Source organism: Carassius gibelio, chromosome B5, assembly GCF_023724105.1.
Source record: "Carassius gibelio isolate Cgi1373 ecotype wild population from Czech Republic chromosome B5, carGib1.2-hapl.c, whole genome shotgun sequence".
Classification (NCBI taxonomy): Eukaryota; Metazoa; Chordata; class Actinopteri; order Cypriniformes; family Cyprinidae; genus Carassius; species Carassius gibelio.
Genome location: NC_068400.1, coordinates 7,363,178 through 7,373,713, shown reverse-complemented (window position 1 = coordinate 7,373,713; position 10,536 = coordinate 7,363,178). Strand labels below are relative to the sequence as shown.

At 33.0% G+C, this 10,536-nt stretch overlaps 1 long non-coding RNA gene across 1 annotated transcript; it reads left to right on the top strand.

Annotated features, from left to right (window-relative positions):
- Window positions 1-1,160: 1,160 nt before the first annotated feature.
- On the top strand, window positions 1,161-9,215 carry LOC127957883 (uncharacterized). The gene is made up of 4 exons (XR_008153886.1): window positions 1,161-1,930; window positions 2,558-2,635; window positions 3,201-3,291; window positions 8,665-9,215. It is a non-coding gene; the product is annotated as an uncharacterized LOC127957883 (long non-coding RNA).
- The last annotated feature ends 1,321 nt before the right edge of the window (window positions 9,216-10,536 follow it).

Here is a 10,536-nt window from a genome sequence, read left to right as displayed (position 1 = left end):
AAAACGTTCTTAGAACAACGTTCTTGGAACGTCTTTAGGACGTTATCTGTACTTGATGAATGTTCTTATAAGGTCGCTAGAAAACATTCTAAGAACAACGTTCTTGGAACATCTTCAGGACATTATCTGTCCTTGATGAATGTTCTTCTAAGGTTGACAGAAAACGTTCTTAGAACAGCGTTCTCGGAATGTCTTTAGGACGTTATCTGTCCTTGATGAATGTTCTTCTAAGGTTGACAGAAAACGTTCTTAGAACAACGTTCTCGGAACGTCTTTAGGACGTTATTTGTACTTGATGAATGTTCTTATAAAGTCGCTAGAAAACGTTCTTAGAACAACGTTCTTGGAATGTCTTTTGGACGTTATCTGTACTTGATGGATGTTCTTCTAAGGTTGACAGAAAACGTTCTTAGAACAACGTTCTTGGAACGTATTTTGGATGTTATCTGTACTTGATGGATGTTCTTCTAAGGTTGACAGAAAACGTTCTTAGACCAATGTTCCCGGAACGTCTTTAGGATGTTATCTGTCCTTGATGAATGTTCTTCTAAGGTTGACAGAAAACGTTCTTAGAACAACGTTCTCGGAACGTCTTTAGGACGTTGTTTGTACTTAATGGATGTTCTTCTAAGGTCGCTAGAAAACGTTCTTAGAACAACGTTCTTGGAACGTCTTCAGGACGTTATCTGTCCTTGATGAATGTTCTTCTAAGGTTGACAGAAAACGTTCTTAGAACAGCGTTCTCGGAACGTCTTTAGGACGTTATCTGTCCTTGATGAATGTTCTTATAAGGTCTCTAGAAAACGTTCTTAGACCAATGTTCCCGGAACGTCTTTAGGACGTTATCTGTCCTTGATGAATGTTCTTAGAAGGTTGACAGTAAACATTCTTAGAACAACATTCTCGGAACGTCTTTAGGACATTATCTGTACTTGATGAATGTTCTTATAGGGTCACTAGAAAACGTTCTTAGAACAACGTTCTCTGAATGTCTTTAGGACGTTATCTGTACTTGATGAATGTTCTTATAACGTTGTTAATGTTCTTGTAAGGTTGATAGATAATTTTCTTAGCACAATGATATCTGAACATCTTTAAGACGTTATTTGTACTCAATTAATTTTCCCAATGTTGAGAGAAAACAATTTTAGAACAATATTCTTAGAGCTTTCAATTTTATTAATGTAATTTCTAAATTAATTAATTGCTAAATGTTGTTATGGTGTTATCCTAAAATATTATGATAACAGCATGTCCTTATATTTTCAGGTTATTATGAACGTTATCATAATGTTGAGAGAAACTTCTTTCTTATAGGCTATATAAAACATGAATAGAATACAATGGAATACATTAGGATAGAAAAATAAATGTATTTAAATATGAAACTACAACGTTGAGTATGTGGTGGCTAATCGCCTGAATGTAATTTATAATTATTAATTATATATCTTTTTGAATTTATTGAAGTCACTTCGGGGTATTACGTGAATGGCATACACTGTAAAAGTGAAATTTGCCAATTGAAGTTAATTAATTTAACTCAAAAATGTAAAAGATTATTTCATCTTAATTTGTGATTTTAACTCAAAAGCTATTTAGGTTAAGCAGAACTCAAGCTAAAAAAAATACATATTAATTTATTGAATCTACCATACAATCTATTCTTTTTAAGTATAAATGGCTGACCACAAAATATTTAAAAGAATAATGAACATAATTCGTGTTTTCAAACAGAGTAAAAAAGTAATTATTTTACTCGACAAAATAATATCCGTGTGTTTTTCAAAAACCGCGCGCATTTTTCAGTCAGTCACGTCACGTGCACTCCGCTCATCCACACTGGACCGCACTCACTCACTCGCTGATGGGATCACAGCAGGATTAACGTTATTCGCGAGACACGACGCGGTCATGGTAAAAAATACAGGTACGTTAACGTTAAGCATTTCGAGCTTCTTTAATCCCATTTAAAGCACTCTAAAGTCAACTTTATCTGAAAATTAACAAGCTTAATTATCAAAATGTGTGTAACTCTAGCTAAGGTTAGCACAGGAGCAAGGTGATAACGCACCATTAAGTTATATAAAAGTTATCAACGGTGTTAAGTGTTAAATATGCAGTGTTATACACAACAGTTCGTCATTGGTAAATTAAGAAGTATTTTTGTGATTTATCACATTAACACAGCGTAAGACGAGTCCCGCAAAGTGTAACGTTATTTTCAAACTAATGTTACCGTTAGAGAGACGCTGATCTCTAACCGTCACTCCAGCCACATATCTGAAGCGAGGTAAAGCGAACACACATTCACTGCATTAAAACACTTTAACCTTTGTGTTCAGTGTTACTGAATATCTGTAGGTTTCATCTAGAATGTCCCATCTGATGCTGATCAAGTTACTAAATCCGCCGAATGTTTAACAAAGGGGCTGAAGACCGTTTGTAATGGCTGTTTAACGTTAGTTAACATTTTACAGTTATTTGCTCCTCACGTTGTCTTATTTAAAATTCATATTAACAAATTGCTGTCATACTTTGAAATCAATGTTTTCAGTGCAAAGGCAGAGAGGGAAGGTGTGGTGGTATTGGCAGCAAGAAGGCTGCAATAATATGGGCCTGAAATGAAGTACCGGTAAGTACTATTCACATTAAACAAATTGATGGGCTTTAGTGTTGTACCAGATGTAATTTGTCACGTTAAAAACAGTTATTTAAATACATCGTACTTTTGTTTTTATTTTTTGATGATTTGCTATTAATGCAGATGTAATGGTGACCAGAAATGACCAGCAGCACAAATGTTAAGTCTTCTGAAGCAATTCTATACTTTTGTTTTATAAATTCTATATTTCTAATCTAATTGAATATTAGATTAATCAAATCATTAATACACAGATGAAAAATAACAAACCAACTAAAGTCCAACAAGAATGACATCATGACATCTAAGAACCAGTCATGTTTGATTCAGATTAGGGCTCGGCGATATGTGAAAAAAATCTTGATATTGGCAAATTTTTTATGATATTCAATATATATCTTTATATATTTTATATAATATATATAGATAATATAAATTTAATTCCTATAAGTAATTACACATTGCCATGTTTTAACACATGATTATAAAAATAAGCTGTCCATAAATGTTACTTAATTGTGAGTTAAATTTCTCTAATTTTGTGTTTTGTCTTCAGGAACATTATCAGTCATTCAAGCTATGATATCCTGGCAGATCTACTTCCTGAAAAGAAGACTCACTCAGCAGATCTTTTCAAGACACACTAGGTAGGACACAGTTCAGGACAACTTTATATTTACTTGGCAACATTTTTCTGAAATCAGCAGAAATTACTGAATAGTTGATCTAGGGATGTTCATTTTAACCGGTTAACCGTTAACCAACCTTTAGGGATTTTGACACAATTAAATTACAAAGTAATTTTTTAAAAAATATTTTAAAAAGTTTGCTGCATATTTAAAATATGCTACTCGTATAATTTTTATTTTATTTTTATTTTTTGAGAGAAAAAAAAACACAAGTCACTTATTATTTCATTCAGAAATAGGCCTAAAGGCTATTTTAGTTCCCCTCACTCCCCAACAAATCATTTCAATTAAATGTATTTATTCAACACAAATGAAAATGTTTCCATATTCACGATGTATTTGAATAAATAATATTTATTATGTACTTAGTTTGCATTCTATTTAGGGATGTACATTTCAAGCAAAAGTAATAATCGATAATCGCTTTGTATTATTCGATTAGTGGTCAATAATCGCCCCCCTCCTGCGCATGCACCCACACACGCATAAACACACACACATAAAAAGAGAAAGAGGGAGAGAGACTATTCAGGCTTTCAGTCTGTATGATAACAAACTGTTGAATATATTAGAGAAAGGTCTATCCTAACCCAAGCCAATTAATGGTTGTATGATTGCTAAAGCATATTAATATAAATCCGAATGATGGCAATTAATAACATAACAGTCCGTCTATTATCAACTGCTCACAAGGTTGTAGGAGCCTATGACATTTCTGTTTTTTTAAAATGAGCATGAACATTCATAGCATTTTTAAATGAAGTTTACAGATTAAGATTAGAACAGATTAATTCAGACATGATTATTAGGCTTAAAACACATTGTGTTAAACAGAATATCATAAAACACGGTATGCGTTAAAACATGTTGTGAACAGCCTGAATGAAGGCACTAATTTGAATATTAAATGTAATATATGTATTTATAACAATAACCTATTTCATATTTTTATAAAAAGAAAATTAGCATGTCCACAGTTCTAGTTATTGCCAGCACTACCCTCTGATTATGTCTGATTTTGTCTGCCTTTCCCCGCTGGCCTGTAGACTGCGCTTCACGCTCCGGGCCATTGCTCTGTCCATCTCTGTTACCCTGTCAGATTCTGTCCCCTGCCATGAAAAAAGTAGGTAGTACTTATATGGGCAAAACCGAGGGGGAGCTTTTAATTGAAACAAGAGAACTAATATAGAGCCTTACATGGCTGGTCGTTTCGATTCTTTATTAATTTAATTCAGAAATATGATTGGAACATTTTATGTTTGTTAAATTCAAGTTTGTTTGTTTTTTAAATAGCCTACAAAGCGACCAGCTCAAGACCTTGAGTTGAGCAGTTTTGATCAGTTTATCCTTCTCAAAAAAAAAAGAAAAAAGATTAGCGTCATAATATTTTAGTAATTAAGTCAAAACTACGACAATGAAATCATGTTACATTGCATGAAGTAAAATTGAATATTACACCTGTAATTTAAAAAAAGGATGTGGCACCTGTCATGCTTCACGTTAAAAACGAAAAACAGCAATAGGCTTACTGACGATTTTTTAAACTCAAATTGATTTATTTCAAGAGACACTGGTTTGTATTAAATTGTTCTATTTTTTTTTTTCAACATGCACTCAAATATTTATCCGTTATTATTTTCGTGCTGCAAATATTTGATTCACATGCATGCCGCATGAAAGGAGGCGAATATCTCACTACAGATTAAAGAGCGTAAAAAACATTTATTGTTTGTATTTTATCTTAAAATTGACAGAAGCCTGAGGCTTTGTGTTATAATAAAAAGTAACAAAGCCCAAAGCTTATTGCGATTAAAATAGGGCTGAAACGATTCCTCGAGTAACTCGATTAAAAAAATTATCGAAGCAAATTCCTCTGCCTCGAAGCCTCTTTTAATTTATTTAAAAATCTCACGTCAGGTTCTTTCTCAATTATTTTTTTTTTATGTGACACAACGCATTTACGTCACCCACAAAGCGAAAGGAGACACAAGGAGTCAGCAGTGTTTTGATTTGAGGGCGCGGGCAAACGTAAAGAGAACGTCGTGGCGCGTGTCCATTGCAAGATAGAGCTGGCATACCACAACTAGAGCCCTATGATTTCCGCAACGCAGAAAACGTGGAGGGAATCACGGAATCGAGTCATAAAAACTGATTTTACAGTTTAACTCGGAATGGCACGGAATTTGCCAAATTTTGAATGAAATAATCGAAAATAGGTCATTGCACTTACATCAAATCATAATATGGACTAATATCTGTAAATATTAAGCCGGAACAGTCTAATTAAATATGAATCCTGCATGTTCTGCATGTCTCTGTTAATGAATGGAGCAGAAGCGCGTCTTCATTCATTAAACACATGGAAGCACGCATGACGCTAGCGGTGATTTCAGCGTCTGCTGTCTCACTAAATAAGGACGTGAACACATGAAGAACATCTCAAGAACTGCACTGAAAATCACTTCATGAGCATTTGACCATTTGATTTGATTAAAACTAGCGTCACATCACATACACAGAACTGTAAAGGTATGTCAACCCGTCAAAATAAAAGTCCGGTTTATTTAAGTTATTGCGGGTTAGTACTGAAAAGTTAAGTTTGCTTAATTTTCAATAATTAAAAGATTAATTAAATTAATGTTTTATGTGTTTAATGTGCATCTATTTAAAACCCCAATTGAATGGCACTTAAATGCACTTAATTTAACTTTATATATAACTTTATTGTCATTGTTCACAGTACAAGTACAGACAGAGAAACAATGGGTAGTGATTAAATGTTTATTTTTGATGTATGCATTGCATTCTATGCATTTAAAAAATAAAAATATTTTTTTTATATAAAAGGAAACTTAGTTGTTCATTTTAAGAGACCCAGGAGTCTTATTTTCTCTTGCATAATTAATATTGCACTTTAATTAAGCAAAAACGCATTTTAACTGATTACTCGATTAATCGATGGAATTTTTGGTAGAATACTTGATTACTTAAATATTCGATAGCTACAGGCCTAGATTAAAACGTTACATATTATTTCCAAGCTTACCATAATTAAAAGCTTGCGAATAGTCACATAACGTGTTATGTGAACATAAAAACATAACATGTTCATTTGTTAAAATCAACATAACGAGTCAAATTTTTAAATGGTTTAAAAACATTTTATGGTTATCAAACCAGTGGAATATTACATTTTAGTCCTTCAACAAATAACAAATCATTTTAATGCAGCTAGCTCGTAATCACGAATTACGTGGGAGACAGGAAGTTTCTCGCTCTGCACAGTGGAGTGGAGTGTTGTCATGGTACCAAAATTTCAGTATTCGGTACCGATACCAGTGAAAATCCACGGTTATCCATACCAAAGCAAAACACAAAAATATTCTAATTAAAAAAAAATAACTTTTTAGCACTAAAAATAAAACCAATGCCATTCTTTTTACTTATTTACACTTTGGTTAAAAGTTTTTCTACAATTTATATAATTATGAAAAACAGTAAACAATTTCACCCAAATTTAATTTGTCTTTTAATTTATGAAATGTAAACACATTTTATTTCTGGTAAATAAAGGGGATTTTCTAGTAATATTGTGATTTATTTCTTTAAAAAATAAAGTTTTATAAATTATTTCAACAGTAGTAGTAGTATCACATACATTTTACTAAATAATAGTAATATTTCTAGCACAATGTCTTTATGTAAAAATTAACTATTAGGCCTAATGAATGCATATTTGTCATTTTAACTGAACTTAAGACTGGTGGTGATGCTTAAGATATTTTTGGTCATTGATGGTTTCTGTAAAAAAAATAGTAATAGATCATAGTAATTATTATTAAAAGATAATACTACTACTAATTCTACTATCATACTAATGTATATACAATGCACTATGAATTGATGAGCTGCTGGGTTCATGAATATTAATCACGTTGTCTGCGTTCGGTCAAACTGATTTGCTGAAATCAAAACAGGGGAGGGTACTAGATCAGCGCCAGCCAATGAAATTGCCATTTGCGCATTAGCTCCGCCCACTACCGGAGAAACCGGTATGTCTTCTGCTTGTTCAAAAATGAATATGAATAATTCTAAATTTACTCCATTACAGGAAAAGACAATAAAGAATAGTTTACATATAGCGTCTCGATTCAGCGTGGTAAGACTCTCACTCTTGCTCTCTTTTGCATGTGTGAGAAACTGAAAAGATCTCTTGATGGAGAGAGAACTCTGAAGCTCAGATGCTGAAATTATGCGCTTCAGTCTATGTAGTAAACAAACCCGCACGTCTCTGCCATTCATTAATACACACAGAGACGCGCAGAACACGGATTCATATTTCAAGCAACATTTGCGTTTTAACATTTACAGATACTGGTCCATATGGAGATTTGATTTGATTCATTTATGCTAACTTTGACAAATTCCATGACTGTCCATATTAAAATGTAAGTTTCATTTTCATGACTGGATTTTGAGATTCCATCCTCGTTTTCTGCTTCGCAGAAATCATAGCGCTGAACCTGGTTTGAACGGGACCTCAAGACTACTGGTACTTAAAGAAACCTGGTACCGTCACTTTTAAATTTTTTAGTACCGACTTGGTACCGAAGTACCGGGTCTTTTGAGAACACTAGTGGACTGCATCATTCTGTTAACTTTGTGGTTCATTATTTTGAGTCGTTTGGGATGCGGTGAGACAGGAGACCCTCTCACAACATATTGCTTTATAATTCTATGGCGTTTGCCCCTCCAAAATTTTCAATTAATCATGCTGCACGTGTCAGTAGTTCCCTGGCGCGGTTGCTCACACTGCAGGTGTACAGCACACTAATTAAACTGAATCACGTTCTGGCCCACTTCTTCCAACCAACCGCGTCCGAGCGCAGCACAGAGCAATCACAGTCACCCGAACTGGGCTTTGGGGGTAAGAGATGCTCGGGCACGGTTCACATCCTTCGAAAATAATCGCACAGCCTAATCGATAATCGGTCATTAAATCAACTAATCGAATATTCAAAAATCGTGACCCATCCCTAAATCTTATATCAAATAAGTTTAGCATAACATTACGCTGGTACGGTAATAACACTTAACAGCACTGATTTTACTGCATATTTAAACTGAGCAGTGTGGCTGCATTGTCCAAGTAGAAAGTTTAACTGTGTCACCCTCATGTTGTTCACACCCATTTAGACAATTATTTGTATTTTTTTATAATCTTTCATCATTTTTGTCTTTCCATTGAAAGTCTAGGCAGTAGACTTATTATTTCATAGGAATTTTGTAATAACACAGTTTGTAACATCAGCTAATCTGTTTACTTTACAGATGGAGCGCGGAGAGACCGGACAGTTCCCACAGTGCTAGTTTTTCAGCACCCACACCCCCAACACAAATTCAGATAGAAGTTTTCAATAATAAAAAGTTCATATGATAGTTTATATTTAGCTATGAAGCAATAGTTTATTGTCATAAATATTAAACTAAATATTAAAGTCCTTCTGTAGTGAAAATCAAGTTTTTATGCTGTTTTTTTGTCTTTGTGGCATTAAATATTGCTACATCACAATCCAATAACCAATCACATCTAAGAATAATTTCCTATAGCATGCCAATACCAGCGCACAAGCACAAAGCTAAAGACAAATTATAGCAAAAAAATTAGATTTAATATTTGACTACAGGGGACTTACATTTTTTTTTTACAGTCTGTTCAATGTGTTGAAAGGGAAAGTGATTATCTTTAATAATTCAGATACCTGTTGAAATGCACATGTAATTGAATGCTTGCTTGGATCTGGAATGTTGTGTTAATAAATGTTATGCTGAAAGAGAATGTTGCAACAGTGCTAACCTGAAAATAAAATTTTATTAAGCTACACTTTGTAATGTTCAAATTAAAGTTTATACAACGTTTTATTCTTAATAAAATTTAAGTGGAAAGAACATTGTAGGCACATTATGCTGACCATAAAATAAAGTTCCAACATTTTAACGTTCTTGGAATTTTCCAAATAAATGTTAATAGAATATTGTGTTTAAATGAAAATTAGGTTGCAGGAACGTTATGCTGACCATACTGTAAAATAACGTTCTAATAACGTTAAGCAAACTGGACATTTAAATGTTCATAGAACGTTATATTTTTTATGAAATGTAAGTTTCAAGAACGTTGTAGGGACGTTATGCTGACCATAAAATAACATTCTGGGAACGTTAAGCAAACTGGACATTTCAACGTTTTTGGAACATTCTAATTAAACGTTCATAGAACGTTATATTCTTTTATGAAATGTAACTTTCAAGAACGTTGTAGGAACGTTATGGTGACCATGAAATAACGTTCTGGGAACGTTAAGCAAACTGGACATTTCAAAGTTTTTGGAACATTCTAAATAAACGTTCATAGAACGTTATATTTTTTATGAAAGTTAAGTTTCAAGAACGTTGTAAGAACGTTATACTAACCATAAAAAACGTTCTGGGAACATTAAGCAAACTGGACATTTCAACGTTTTTGGAACATTCTAAATAAACGTTCATAGAACGTTATATTTTTTATGAAATATAAGTTTCAAGAACGTTGTAGGAACGTTATACTAACCATAAAAAAACGTTCTGGGAACATTAAGCAAACTGGACATTTCAACGTTTTTGGAAAATTCTAAATAAACGTTCATAGAACGTTATATTTTTTATGAAATGTAAGTTTCAAGAACGTTGTAGGAACGTTATACTAACCATAAAAAACGTTCTGGGAACATTAAGCAAACTGGACATTTCAACGTTTTTGGAACATTCTAAATAAACGTTCATAGAACGTTATATTTTTTATGAAATGTAAGTTTCAAGAACGTTGTAGGAACGTTATACTAACCATAAAAAAACGTTCTGGGAACATTAAGCAAACTGGACATTTCAACGTTTTTGGAACATTCTAAATAAACGTTCATAGAACGTTATATTTTTTATGAAATGTAAGTTTCAAGAACGTTGTAGGAACGTTATACTAACCATTAAAAAACGTTCTGGGAACATTAAGCAAACTGGACATTTCAACGTTTTTGGAACATTCTAAATAAACGTTCATAGAACGTTATATTTTTTATGAAATGTAAGTTTCAAGAACGTTGTAGGAACGTTATACTAACCATAAAAAAACGTTCTGGGAACATTAAACAAACTGGACATTTCAACGTT